Raw genomic sequence first — 16,010 nt, forward strand, 5'->3', positions numbered from 1 at the left:
TCACTTCCCCCTGAGAAAGCATTTCAGCGGGCTTTCCGTCAGTGTATAAAGCTTATATAACCACATATTGTGTACTTTTATATTTTGTATTTTATGTCTCTCAAGAAACACAAATCGGGTCTCGCCGACCCACTTTTACTCTCTCGCGGGTCGGTGACCACATTTTTTCCGTCCGCATGCTGTATATTTATATTTCCTGGACTGTAATAAAAACCAGTACACTTCTACTGCCTCTTTGTCAACCTCTTACACACTAGTAGTATCCCCATCCCGCAATACCCTCCCCTGCACTATCTCTCGAGTGAGGCTAGTGGTACCCATGCAACTACCCTCCCAAGGGATGCCCGTACACCCTCGCAATGCAAGGCGCCTCTCTGCAGAAATATGCTGAGCCCTTAAAATTGTGGCCGCTCTGTGTCACTAAGCCAAATCTGCTTATATAAGCACAGTTCCCATGCATAGAAAAATACACTCCTATGTTTTTAAACAGACGAATGCATACGTCTATTACAAACACGTGCAAATAAAGAAAACACTTCACTATGGGGAAAAAAAGAAAGAAAAAATTGTTTTGACCTCTTTGAACCAATCCCATAACCCTGAAATATTTAAACAAAAACCCACTCCTTTTTGATAAACAATAGTTTAACACTCACCACTCCATAATGGGAACAAAAGGAACTCGAAATTCTTCGTAAAAACGCGTAAATCTCGTCGGCACAATACAAACGCGACTGGTGAGATGACCACTAGCAACACTCCCTTACAAACTAGACTGAGTTGCTTGTCTCACGACTCCCACCCCGAAGAATCTTGGTACGAGCAAATTTTGATGACCCTAATAGAAAATCTGTTTCCTCATCCCCCCATCCCACGGACGGACATTTTCTCTACCCCTTTTATCTTCTAACTGGCCAACCATCTCTACATTGGCGTTCCTAGGCATAGAAAAACAAGAAAACTTTCTATATCCCCTTTTTAACCGTCTGCCACCACTATTAATATGGGGGAATTATCCCTCCATGCCACCACTATTACATGGGAAAACCTCCATGTATTTCATACGGTAAGCGTGGACACGAAACGGAAGGCAGACCTCCACACCCATTCATACAGACAGGCTCTCTCTCTCTCTCCCGGCAATCACCCCACATCTCTCTCTCTCTCTCTCTCTCTCTCTCTCTCTCTCCATTCTAACAGGTAATGAAAATGAGAGAGTTGCATCATAACATAACGTTTATTTACAAGAATAAAAATCAATTTTAACGAAGCTAAATCCAGTCTTTACAGACTAACAACTTAAAACAACTCATTGTCAAGTCACCCAAAAGGTCACACCTTTCCCTGGGAACTCTGTCCCACAGAAATCCAGAACCATCTGCCAAAGATACAGAACACATTCTGGTAAGTACACACACAAGTTTAAAGACAAAGTTAATAAAATGGAACATCTTACAAGATATCAAACAAGCCACCCCTTTGGCTAAAGTAAAGGTAACACTTACCCATTCCCAACCGGGCACTAAACACTATGTCAAAAAACTCCCCCGGCGAATGCCACGGCATCTTTGCCTATGACTCGAAGCCCTCTGTCAAAATCCCTCCCATAGGCTTGGGTATGAACGCTTTTAACAGAAAGAGGCGCACACGCACATACGAACACACAGTTCGACAACGCCTCGCGGTTCTAGCTGCATCTAGTTTCACAAAGGCACTTTGGGAAGAGTTCATAAACTGTCGTACATTGACTCGACGAACTAAGCACTTTTATCTCACGCCATCCCCTATAGAAACTCATTCATCAGCTACTCTCAGGTCGTTACTCTCGCCCGGTCCTTCCACTATTCCACAGGTTACAGAGAATGCACGAACAATATATTATTAATCAAAACCTATGTCTTACATATATATAATTTATTTACATACATATATACATGCACTGTATATATACATACATATACATATACCTATATACGTACATATATATATCTTATAAGTGTGTAATGTTAGTGAATCACATATCATGTCTTGCTTGGAGACAGGCTGAGCTGTAGGGGCAGCTTTCTTGAGTGAAAGAATTTGGTACATAAGCATTTTAACAGAGGGACCGTTCATCTTGTCGTCAAGATTATACATTCGTTTGTAGGGATGATACAGGTCTAAAAGAACAGGGCACTTGCGAAAGTCGCATTCCTTTTGGTGAGAAGAAAGAGGTCAGTTGGTACACGTCAGTTGTCGGGAGAGAAAACCCCCATCGTAAAGGTATGACACATATTTTGTAAGACTTAGAAAACCGTTACCTTTGAAAAGAGAGAGAAGTGTGAAATACATTCTTTTACTTAATTACTTTGAAAAGAGTGATGTGTGAAGTGTATTTTTTATCCATTGTTATCTTTATTACAGATGGGTTCTATTCCATGGTCCTAGAGACGGGATTCTCTAACCTGACTAATATAATGAACCTATTGACATTCTGGGTCTGGGAGTGAATTCTTAGTCAGGAGGGTAGAGTGATAACTTACTAGTTTTCTTTATGGGCAATTTGCATTTTTGTCACTATGACTTGTTAATCATTTTGTTCTATTCTATATTCATCTGCTTTGGGTAATAAATAGTATATTCTTATACTTAAGTGATCTTAATAGCCTAATGTCATGTTTGCATACAGAGGGCACCATTGACAACAGGTAAGGGTTTCCAATTTGTGTACTTTTAATGAAAGGGTGGTTAGAGTGGTGGCAGGCGGTTTAAGAGGCTTTTTATATATTTTATAAGCTGTAGGTACGCTAACGAAGAGACTGGTGACTAGTTAGACATAGATGTTTTTTAGTAGGAAAAGGGGTTATAATCATGTCACAGGCAACTCGGTGCTCTTTTTGCTGATTCAGTGGGTTGGGTAGTGAGAAGTTGTACGTCTCTCGGGCTAAGTCAGTGTCAGCCATCTTGGGATTCTTGAATACCAGTGTTTTAAAACGTGAAGGGGAAAAGTTTAATTTTCGACGTATTAAAGTGTTTCACAAGTGTAGTAAACAGGTCACGCATATTTGCGGTGCATATACGAATTCGGTTTCCAGTCATATGAAGATGTGAGTGTATTTTCAAGCTTTCTTTCTTATTTTCTCCTTTTTATCTTTTTTTTTTTACTTTTTTTTTTTTTTTTTATTCCTTTAGTTTGTTTGTGGCGAATTTACTCGAGTGGAGTTTTTTGTTGCGAGTCACGCCCTGAGAGAGAGAGAGAGAGAGAGAGAGAGAGAGACAGAGAGAGAGGCGAGAGTTGGTGTGTGTGAGACTATCACCGAGGTGGATCACTTAGTAAGCGTTTTGCATTTTTTTTCTTTTTCTATCCCTTCCCTATTTTTTGTTGTTGTTGCTTTCGTTATCCATTACTGGGGGAAAATTTGCATTAATCTTTCTGGATTGGGTTTTGTGTATATAAATACATTGATGTTATTGAGATCGGGGAATCTTATAGAACAAAAGAGCTTTTGGAAACAGAGAAAGATGGCGGATACTAAGAGTACCACAACGCTACTACATCACGTAACGAACGTGAGTGCAGTTGTGAGTCCTTTCAGAGGGATGGTAGATGGTGTTCTATCACAACCTGTCCAAATTTTTATTGAAGGGGTGAATAATTATTTAGCTGGAAAGAATATATCAGATGATATAGAGGCATTTAGAGAGGCGAAGGCTTTGCTAGATTTCAATAGGGGAGATCTCTCCCATCGTTGCAGGAGTTTCCAATTTACAAAATGTCGTACCTAGACGGATTTGCAAGCATTTTTGAAAACAGCTTATGGCTCAAAGGAACGCAGAGATATGGCGAGGGACCTTCGGGATCTTTATAAACTACGGAAGGGCACTAATAGCCTCGTAGAACATAGTTCAAAACTTTTTGATGCAGTGGCAGATTGGGTAGTAAATTGAAAACATCTAAATGGGTTACAGGGAGTAATGTCTCTCTTGATAACATTCATAAACTGATTTATTTTTCCCTGCTCTTGCACGATGTACCGGATGCAATAGTGAATAGCTTTGATGAAAAGATTGAACCTACTTCAGTCGAAGAATTACTTTATGCCCAAATTGAGAAACATATGTCTAAATGTCCCACTGTAGATAGTACAATTTTTAATGGGACAGGCCTGAGTGATAGAGTGCAAAGAGACAGAATTTTCTCCTCCCCGTCTGTGTGCAAAAGTTGAATATAACAAAAGATCAATTGATCAAAAGCAACAGCAGTTGCGCTGTTTCAGCTGCAATAAACCAGGGCATCCAAAGAAATTGTGTAGGGTTAAATATTGTGGAATGTGTAAGAGCACTGATCATTATTGGCAGTATTGTCCGTCTCAGATACGGAGAGATGCGAGGCCTACACCTCAAGGTTCTGGTAATTATAATGTGAGAACTTCCCAGGCAGGTCAAACCAGAGGGCAAAGGGATCGGCGAAATTTTTGGAAGCCCGATCAACAAAAAGGATACAGGTGATTGGTACGTGCCATTGTGGTCTCGTGGGGGACGCCCCAGAGCCCAGGCCTACAGTCTATGGAACAGTAGGGGATGTGGATATCCCGATATTTATAGACTCAGGGGCGTCAATAAATTTAATGGACTATAATTTGTATCAATCCATGTTTTCCAATTACCCTTTGCAACCCTCAACGGAGATGGTGAGTGATGTGCAAGCCCATAGATTAAATACCCTGGGTTGTGTTCAAATACAGTTTACTCTCGGTGACAGGGTGTTAACAGAACCATTTTTGGTAATGAAAGGAATTGCCTTGGGCAACAGACTTTTGCTGGGTCATCCTGCTTGTAGAAGACACAAGATTTTGATCCATGCGGGTGTTAATGGGATAACAGTCGGGATACCTGGTGTTTTTCTGCCTTATGAGGACGTGAATAGAATGGAGGACATGGAGGTTATTGAAAGAGATGTGCTCGGTGATATTAATGATGGTGATACAAGTGTTATGGAGAAAGGTAATATTAAAACCCACTTTGCTGATATGGGAAATGATTACGGGGGTTCTATCAGAGTTCACAGTGATAACAATGGTGGTGATGATACTTTGGATGGTGATGTTGATACTAATATTGATGTTATTTCTGATACTAACAATGCTGGGGATGATACTGAGGGTGGTAATGTGTATGGAGCGGTGGAAAGGGGAAGACTAACCACAAATATAGAGGTGTTTTATCCGAAGATATTATGTTACTACCTGGTTCGAAGACTATGGTAAAAGTTAAATTGAAGGAAATGAGAAAACCCACAGATGTGTGTGTTATTGAAAATAGCAAAAAGTTTAGAGGGGTTGTTAGCACGGCATCAGTGAACAGTGTATCCAAGGATGGGTTTACGTGGTTAGAGTTGCTAAACTGTAATGATAAAGTTAGGAGATACCAGAAGAATACATATATATTGGATTTCCAAGATTGGAGTTGTGATAGTGGTTCAGTGGCTATCATAGAGGGGAAACCTGAGTTTTCGGAGGCAGAAATGCAATCAAGGAAACAAATATTTAGAGAACATTTAGCTAATGCGGATTATAGTGAACACGTTGAAGCGATAAGCGGGCTCTTGGCAGAATTTGGGGATACAGTAGCCTTACAAGGTGATAAATTGGGGTTGACTAATGTGTTCGAGCATAAGGTAAATTTGGAGAGTGGCACAAAACCTATTTATATTCCTGCATATCGCATACCTTTCAAAATCAGAGAACAGGTAGAGAAAGAGGTTAATAGATGGGAAGAAGAAGGAATCATTAGACCTAGCATGTCTCCTTACAACTTTCCCTTGTTAGCGGTGCCTAAGAAAGACGGTTCTGTCCGTGTGTGCGTCGATTTTAGACGTTTAAATGAGAAGACGATCCCTGACCGCTACCCAGTTGCGTGCATACCAGATCTTTTTGTTGAAATTGGGGGACATAATATTTATAGCTCAATTGATTTGGCGCAGGGTTTCTTACAGGTCCCTCTTAGTGAAAGTAGCAAGGAATATACCGCTTTTTCAGTGCCCAAGGGACACTATGAATTTACGCAAATGCCTTTCGGTTAATTAGGCAGTCCAATGACCTTTACCAGGTTGGTGAACACAGTTTTGCACGGGTTATTGGGCAAAAATGTTTTTGTGTATATGGATGACATCCTGGTTGCAACGGACATGATCACGCAACACCTGGAAGTGCTTACAGAAGTACTTAGGAGGCTTAGATTAGTGGGGTTGAAAATTAAGCTTGCCAAGTGCTCGTTCTTGAAAAAGCAGATCACATATCTAGGCCACGTCATATCTAAGGAAGGGGTTAGAGTAAATGACGATAAAGTCAAAGCAATAGCGAATTTTCGCACCCCCAGATCAAAGAAAGAAATTAAGTCATTCCTGGGTATCTCCGGTTTCTTCAGGAGGTTTTTGAAAGGTTTCTCTAATATAGCAGCTCCCTTAACTGATGTATTGCAGGAAGACGTTCAATTTCAATGGAAGGAACCCCAGGCGGAGAGTTTTCAAAAGCTCAAGGACGCGCTAATGAATCCCCCTGTTTTGAAGTTTCCAGATTTTAGCAAACCTTTTACATTAGTGACTGATGCAAGCCAGGAAGGAAATAAAAGTGCTTGCCTTATTGCAAAAGTTTCGATGGAAATTCCATCCGATATAGCTTTTTATAGCAGGAAGTTCAGGACAAAGGGCAGCAACGAGAGATCCATGGCCACCATAGATAAAGAAACCTTTGCAATAGTGTCGAGCTTAGTTCATTTTAAAATGTTACTGATGGGGAATAAAGTAGAAGTTCTTACAGACCACAAGCCATTACTAGGTCTTTTTAATAAACCCGATTTGTCGCCTAAAAGAGCTCAATGGTTTTTAACTATCACAGATTTTGATGCAAAGCTCAAATATATAGAGGGCAAATTTAACGTAGTTGCTGATGCTCTCAGCAGGAGTTTTCACGACACGGAAGGTTTCCAAATTGCACAAGTCACTGGTGAGGCCATACAATGGGATATAACTCTCATAGAGCAAAGGCAAGATGAAGACGAGATTTTAGCAGATGCAAAAGCGTTTCTAAGAAGGGAATTAGTTAGGAAACGTTATAAGTTGCCTTTTTCGGGTTTGGAGTTGGAAGGTAATCTATTGGTTAGGAAAATTAAATATAAGTTGAGAACCAGTGAAAGTAAAGGAGATACGACACAGATCGTAATTCCGAAGGTCCTAATTCCAGTGGTTTTGGATATAGTTCATTGCAGGTTCGGTAGTCCACACTTGGGAATAGAAAAAATGTATGATGAGGTTCGTGCTAAATACATTTGGAAAAACATGGGGAAAGATGTGGAAATGCATGTAAGCCTGCAAGGACAACTTCATGCAAATTAGGATCTATCCTATACCAAGTAGACCTTTTCAGAGAATACATATGGATATCCTGGGGAATTTTTGTGAGTCTAGGTATGCGAACAAGTACTTGTTAGTGATAATAGATGGACTTACAAGGATAGTAGAAATGTTCCCACTTAAGCATAAAACGGCCGAAGAAATAGCCATAGCGATTTTCAATGGTATCATTTGCAGATATGGCTCACCTGAAGTTCTATTAACCAACAATGGGAGGGAATTTGTGAACAAAACCTTGGAATGTTTAGCTGAAGTCATGGGGATACAGAAAGTAACAATTATTCCATACAGACCCGAGGCTAATGGGTTGTGCGAACGGGCAAACAGGTGGTAATGATAAGAACTGGGACAGATATGTTAATGTTGTTAGACATAGTATTAACACTATGGTTAGTGATTCCATTCAAATGTCCCCATTTGAAGCTTTGTTTGGTTGTCCAACACGAGGCACATTTGATTTGCTAACTATACCTCATCATGGGGAGGATACGATCAAGGCGTTGTTATCCACAGCGAGAGAGAGACATGCTTGTCTCAGCCGTAATCTCGAATCCACAACCAGTGATATGGTACAGAGGAGTAATAGTAAAGCATCTGATCCCAAGATCAATGTCGGAGACAAGGTATTTTTAAAACTTAACATGAGAAATTAACTAAATTACAAATTAGACCCGAAGTTTGAAGGTCCTTTTAAAGTCATTGAGGAGAAAATTGGAAACAGATTTGTAGTCTTAGAGGAAAAAACAGGTCGGTCAAGGTTAACACATATCTCGAAATTGAAAATAATTGGTTGTGGTGATTAATATATTGTTGGGCAATTGCACTTTTTCCTCTTTTTTTCTTGCTATCTGTTTTTTGCAATTTGGTGGCGGAATGCTTTTACGTTTTTTTTCTCTCTTTTATTCCTTCTACTGTTTGTTTTTCTTATGCGCAAATCTAGGGCGTTTTGGCGTAAGATTTCCTGGTTAATATTTTACGTGGGAAGGTGTTGTAATATGGCAAATCTTTTGTTTTAGCTGAGAAACGTGATGATAAACATGTGATTATTCCTGTGTGTATGATATTTGGGGCTGAATATTTGGGGTTTCACGAGCCGAATAGATGACATTGGGGTTTATATAATTCGGGTAATGTCGTGGGGAGTTGTGATTTAACGACAATTTTTTTGGAGGGGGGATGATTTTTTTTTGTGTGTGTGTGGGGTTATTAATTAAATGGAGGAAATATTTTTATCTATGGAGTGGTGTTATTATTAAGATGGTGATTTATATATATAAGGAGATGGCATTAATCTTTGGGGGTGATTATCTTTTTTTTGGCGGTATATAATTATGGAATTGTGAGTTTATCGTAGTTTTTATCCCGAATAGGTGATAATTTTTTATATAATTGGGCAGTATCGTTTGGGAGAGTTATGTCTTCGTGATAATTTTGGAGCACCTTGGTCATGTCCTGGAGATAGTTTTGTGGAATGTGCTGATGTGGTTTCAGTATAGAACATTTTTTTTTGAGAATCATGAGTTTCTGAAGTTGCGAGTCTGACTATGCTGCAGTTCGAAGGTGGATTTTTTGCTAATGATGCTGTAATGAATCCGGTTGCGGATTTTTCCCTTTGGAATTGATTACTCGAAGATTTGCATTATTCTCGTAGATGTTGATTATGGCATTCCACGGGAATGTATCATGTAAAGGGATTCTTTTCTGGTCGTTTCTGGTCGATGGAATTGCTGCGGTAGCAAATTCCGTAACGGTACACATTCCGTTTTGGGAAAGATATTGAATTATATATGTTTCTTTTTCTCTTATGTGCGCTGTGTAATGGGGGAAAGTTCACTTATTATTGTTGTTATTATCCTTTTTTTTCTTTTCCTTTTTTCTTTTTTTACGAGAGATGTTGTAATAGGGATTAAGCTCTAAATAGCATTTCTATTTTAAATAGGAGATATAATTTGTCAGGGTATGTGAGTTAGATAGATGGGGTGTTCGACATTATATTTTATGGAGGTTAGTTATATAAACAATAAAAGCGGTTTTTGCTGTTAGACATTATGGGTTCTATTTTGATAGCGTGTTTGTCATATATGGGATTATTTGTGAGGATTCAGTGGGTAAAGATTATATTTTGTTTAGCGAGGAATTTTTAATATTTGACTAGTAGATTGAATATATTAATTAATGACGGATTTGTGGGGTAAAGCAAGACTTTAGTTATTTTATGACCATGTAGACCTTTTAAATACGGACACACAATGACTTTAGAGAATTCCCAACTCTATGTGATGGTGGCGATAGAAACGACTTCGTTCTACAGTACCAGAGGTCGAGTCAAGTCTACACACGAATGGCGTTTCTATGGACTGCCTTTGCAAAGGATGAGATGTCTTCGATATATCGTCTCAGAAACGTCGAATCTACAGTTTCGTGACGAGAGGGTGTTGGATACACTCACGAGGGTTGCAGATGCTGAATAATGGCCCGTGCTGAGTTGTTCCGAGTTGATTTATGCACTCGACCTGCGTCTACAACTATTCGTCGAGTTCTGCTTATCTTAGTGGCGAGGATGAGCCTTTCATTAGTTAACGTTACACTATACCAATATTAATGATCATGTTAGGTGCTATACTGATCACAATTTGTGCGCTAGGAGTTCCTAAACTTTTGTGCATTCGACGAAGCAAAAGGGCTCCAGCAACGGAGGTAGCCCTAAGTCATGTGGTAAATTGATACATTGTGCATTAGTTGCTGATGTGGTGTGCGACAGGAGTGCACAGAGGACATAAGTGGCTGAGCCATCTTACAAGTGTGTAATGTTAGTGAATCACATATCATGTCTTGCTTGGAGACAGGCTGAGCTGTAGGGGCAGCTTTCTTGAGTGAAAGAATTTGGTACGTAAGCATTTTAACAGAGAGACCGTTCGTCTTGTCGTCAACCGTGTACATTCGTTTGTACAAATGTTACAGGTCTAATAGACCAGGGCACTTGCGAAAGTCACATTCCGTTTGGTGAGAAGAAAGAGTTCAGTTGGTACACGTCAGGTGTCGGGAGAGAAAACCCCCATCGTAAAGGTATGACACATATTTTGTAAGACTTAGAAAACCGTTACCTTTGAAAAGAGAGAGAAGTGTGAAATACATTCTTTTACTTAATTACTTTGAAAAGAGTGATGTGTGAAGAGTATCTTTTATCCCATTATCTTTATTACAGATGGGTTCTATTCAATGGTACTAGAGACAGGATTCTCTAACCTGACTAATATAATGAACCTATTGACATTCTGGGTCTGGGAGTGAATTCTTAGTCAGGAGAGTAGAGTGATAACTTACTAGTTTGCTTTATGAGCAGATTTGCGTTTATGTCATTATGACTTGTTAATCATTTTGTTCTATTCTATATTCATCTGCTTTGGGTAATAAATAGTATATTTTTATACTTATGTGATCTTAATAGCCTAATGTCATGTTTGCAGACAGAGGGCACCATTGACAACAGGTAAGGGTTTCCAATTTGTGTACTTTTAATGAAAGGGAGATTAGATATACATACATACATATAATAATATATATAATATATATATATATATATATATATATGTATGTATATATATATATATATATATATATATAGTATATATATATATATATATATATATATATATATATATATACATATGAGAAGTATTATTTTTTCCTTTCTTATTTGTCCCAGATATATTTACAGTTAAGTTTGCAATAACCATAACAGCATTTATGTATCAGTATATAACTCATTAAATCATATAGGAAATAATTGTATAATATATTAACAGATTTATGTACATTAATCATATCACCGTCATATTCTGATAAGTCTTATCTATTATAATATTGTATTTGAATGAGATATTGTTTAAAAGAAAAAAATATATCGCATTTTGTATATGATAAATTTACATGAATGCGCCATGAAGAAATTGCTGCTGAAAATGCAGATGTGGAATCACATCGGCATACAAACCTGGATAGCTGCCCCATAGACTTTTTATTCCGCATAGCAGCCGAAAATTCCGCACTTCGGCAACACTGGCGGGAATACGCAGAATGTCCCCAGGAGTTACGGATACAGCATAATAGAGAAACCTGTTTCATTTAAAATATTAAGGAGCACATACACTACACTACTTCAATTTAAAAAGGAAATATTTTAGTGATAAAGTACCCAGTGAAAACTGGAGTTAACTGGCCTACTTATACCTACAGAATCATTGTAGATTGTTGCAGATAGTCACCATGGATAATGAAAACCTTTTCAAAAAGAACGCCATGCACATCTTGTGTGTAATGTTAATGAGACCCTTTATAGACCATTGCCTACCAGCATGGTTTCACCCATAGATATAGAGTTTTTCACCAAGCCAGTTAGGCCAGACTTGTCAGCATCTCTCCTTTTCTTATGATTTGGGATAATTGTAAATAAGGTATTGCTAAGGAACAATTCCGCACGGACTGCAAGAAACGGTCCCGGAATACGACAGCCACTACGGATTTGGGGGTCAAAATGTAATGTACCCTACATATTTCTCCATGTTTAGTACTATAGTAGATTCACGTCAAGCGTGCATCTGATGCCTAGGCCAGTCCCTGACGACGCTCCTGATTGGCTGTTGATAAGCCTATCACAAGACCGGAAACCCTCAGTCTCTTGAGAGAGTTCACAGAGGTAGGAATTATGTTCCACCTCTCCTGAGGGGATACTTTTGAAAGCTGTATCCCTCAGGAGAGATGGAACTTACACCCTGCCTATGCAAACTCTCTCAAGAGACTGACTGTTCCCAGTCTTGTGATTGGCTTACCAACAGCCAATCAGGAGCATCCTAAGGGACTGGCATGGACATCAGATGCACGTTTGATGTGAATCTATAGCCCCTTAGGGGTTAATTATAGTCGATCGACAAAAAAATAACAGTAAATTCTTAAAAAACAACATTTGCTGAAAACTTGTATGGCCTTTCACATTATGCCAAATGAAACGTATCATTCAGAGCATGCATTAATGCAAAAAATCATTACAACGCTCTTACAGAAAACAAACCTTCAGCTTTCGTTTCCTCCGTAATCCTAAAACGGGTGGCAGATAATCTGCCCCAGCCAATTCTTTGTTGTCATCCAACTGAGACTCTTCAATGCATCATCACGACCTCGAACCAAAAGAACTGTTTTCCCTATGGCATAGTAGCTATCACAAACAAATAAAAACATATATTCATCAAATCGAAAGTTAAACAAGTTCCTAGGTGAACCTTGACACCACACAGATGATCACTAAAGTCAACTCCAATTTAGGTCACAATTCTAGCTCGATCTGGCTACATTGTTTATAATCCAAATGTCGGCTGTAATATTACTGCTTCCAACAGTTGCATTATTGGTTGCTTGCTTGCTTGTATGGTGTTTTTACGTTGCATGGAACCAGCGGTTATTCAGCAACGGGACCAACGGCTTTACGTGACTTCGAACCACGTCGAGAGTGAACTTCTATCACCAGAAATACACATCTCTCACTCCTCAATGGAATGGCCGAGAATCGAACTCGCGACCACCAAAGTGGGGCACCAACACCATACCAACCACGCCACTGAGTTGCATTATTGCAAAGGATAACACATAAGTTACCACAGAGAAGGGAACCAACAAGGTCATTTCTATCCCCAGAGGTGCAAGGTGTGGAAATTATTAAGAACAATACCAAATGTCTTTATAAATAAATGCTTTACTGCTGTAAAACTGTGGAATGGTCTTCCTAGCAGTATTAATGATGATGTTATTATATGTGAGTTGTTGTAGTTGAGGGTTGTTGTCGGTGTTGTTAGTGGGTGTGTGTTGCTTTTTTGTGTTGCTGTTTTTTTGTGTTGGTAATTGTTTGTGCATTGGTCTTTTGTTGTGTTGTTGAGTTTTGTTGTTATGTGTGAAGTTGTGGTTTTTGTTGTTTGCTGTGTTGTTTTGTGGTTGTGTTCCTTGGTTGTTGTTGTGTTGGGTTGTGGTTCTTGGTTGTTGTTGTTGGTGTTGTTGTGGTTTATATCTCTGTGACCAGCAGACAGCACAGGATAGCCCCGGAGTAACTGGAGTGTTGGTAAGTACGTGTGTTTTGTGTTGTTTTTGTTTTTTTTGTTTTATGTTTTGTGTAGTTGTAGGTCAATTGTCCTGCTTATATTCTGTAGTGTTAAGAGGAAAGTGTGGAAGAGGGTGGGTTTGGCAGCTGGAGTGATTAGGTTAATGTGGGGAGGGTTTTGCCCGCTTTTTTTTTTCTAGCTTGTGATCCCGCCACAGAACCATGTCGAGAGCGAACTTCTATCACCAGAAACACACATCTCTAACTCCTCAGTGGAATGCCCCTGAATTAAAATCGCGCTCTTGAAATGGGTTGCAGCAAGGGATGTTGCAAAGAACCTTACGGAATGCCTATAGTACATTGCGTGAGGTGCACTGACGGCACTAACCCCCTACGGGTGTCTTTTAACGTGTCTGCCCAGCTACCTCCACACCTAACTTTTCTGACATACTGTTCCCTATTTCTTCACCTCATGTCCAAACGATCTGAAATCTTGAGCTCAAGTATTTCATTTTATACTACATCTCCTGGTCTCACCAACTCATTCATAACATGATCTTTCTAATGTACTCCATCAATGAATCTTGACATTTTATGGACATGAAATCCCATCCGTTTCTTTGTCAAATGCCATGAATCTGGTGCACCGAGTTTAGGCCTCATGTACGAGTACACATCTTAAGTTTTTGCCTTCTCTATTGACGAGACATTTTTTATTTTCCAATAGTCTAACTCTCCATTTTATCCAAGCTATACATTGAGCTATTCATCAAATATCTGTGGTTAAAACAACCGACGAATTCTAAGACACGTCGAAATTGTCTTATTTCTTTTGTTATGTTATTCCTACTTAAACAATGACCTTAACTCGTTTTCAACTGTTACATAAATTCTAATGTTATAATGGGGTTGAAGCTAATGTCTATAATCAATAGCATGAATGCATGGTGATCTTGACATAGTCGTTAGAGCTTTGTCTGCTCTATTGGTTTTAATGCCGACGTGGCAAGAAGTCAAACAAATTTCTACATTTTACCGTCTTCATAATATTTGTAAATTATGAAGTTTTTGTTGTTTCTGTGGAAGGTCATTTTTTCAAGTATAACTTTGAAGTTTCTGTGGCACTTCTACGTAAACTCGCTAAAAATTACGTTTTTACAGTGGTATATCTTCAATAATTTCAATGAGTTTCTATTGCACGTATTCTGCTGTGAAAGCAGGACCTGCAGGAAAGTTGCTTTTAACAGCAATGTCAAGGTTATTCTGTCTACTCCCCAATTTGTGCGAGGTAATTCCTTTCTTCCGGCGAGTATGGAAGAATGGAGAATTGCAAATAATTGCAAAGATTTTCAATGTTTTGGATATACTTTAGGCCAAGAGAGAGTATGAAGGTACGGTTGAAAGTAGGATAAAAGCAGTTTTAGTTTTTTTATGGTGTTTTTACGTTGCATGGAACCAATGGTTATTCAGCAACGGGACCAACGGCTTTACGTGACTTCCGAACTACGTCGAGAGTGAACTTATATCACAAGAAACACATCTCTAAACCCTCAATGACCGAGAATCAAGTCAAGACCGAGATGGTATGGGCTTGGATAAGGGTGAGGGAAGGCGAGGAAGTGAAGAAGGCTTGTGTGAAACCAGTTATGGGTAGATCAGGAGGGAGGCAAAGGGTTGGATATAAAATGAAGGACTTGGAAAAAAGTTTAGCAAAGGGTAATGCTTTTAACAGAAACAGTTGAAGTATCAGAGCAGCTGACCCCTTAAGGATAGCAGTGGGGATGAAGACTTACAGCAGCTCTTTCCACTTACCTATCAACTTCCCGGACTCTCAAAATGGGCTGTAACCAAACACTGTTTTTCTTAAAGGAGAAATTGTAGAGAAATGCCACTCCTGAGCCTTGCAAATTATCAGAAGCACTGAACTATGATTATCATGGTATCTTATTACATTCTTAGTGTGAATGAATTACAAATCCTTGTTTTCAGTGCCCTGCTAGATTACGAGCAGTTCTAACTATCCGCTGATGTGGTCTGGTAGTTTTATCACATATACTATACTACTTCTTTTCTCAACACAACTTGATGATCAGCCTTGTTTTGCTGGAGCCTTTATAAGAAAGAAATAATTCATGCACATACTGTGCATTAAAAAAAATGTACAACTACAATATTCAAAAGAAGAATGCAACCTCTAAAGCTACAGACACCATCAGGCATTGCATTCTTTCAGGCCCCTAGCTGCAATCCCTTTTACTATACACGTATTTCCATTCATATCCTCTCTCCATCTTGCTTTCCACCATCTCTTAACACTTAAATTTCTTTGTGCAACTGTGAGGTTTTCCTCCTGTTACACGTATCAACCCCTTCCGGTCGCCATTTTCCCTTCATGACTGGGTGACCTGTGGTTGGCTTTTCCCCTAAATTCTATATTCTAGTCCACCAAGATATGAAGCCTGGGAATAAAAGTAAAAAATATTATGACTGACTACTGTGGAGTGTTTTCAACCTCTTCAATAGGTAAAAATTGTT

This window comes from Macrobrachium nipponense, chromosome 21 (genome assembly GCF_015104395.2).
Source record: "Macrobrachium nipponense isolate FS-2020 chromosome 21, ASM1510439v2, whole genome shotgun sequence".
Lineage (NCBI taxonomy): Eukaryota > Metazoa > Arthropoda > Malacostraca > Decapoda > Palaemonidae > Macrobrachium > Macrobrachium nipponense.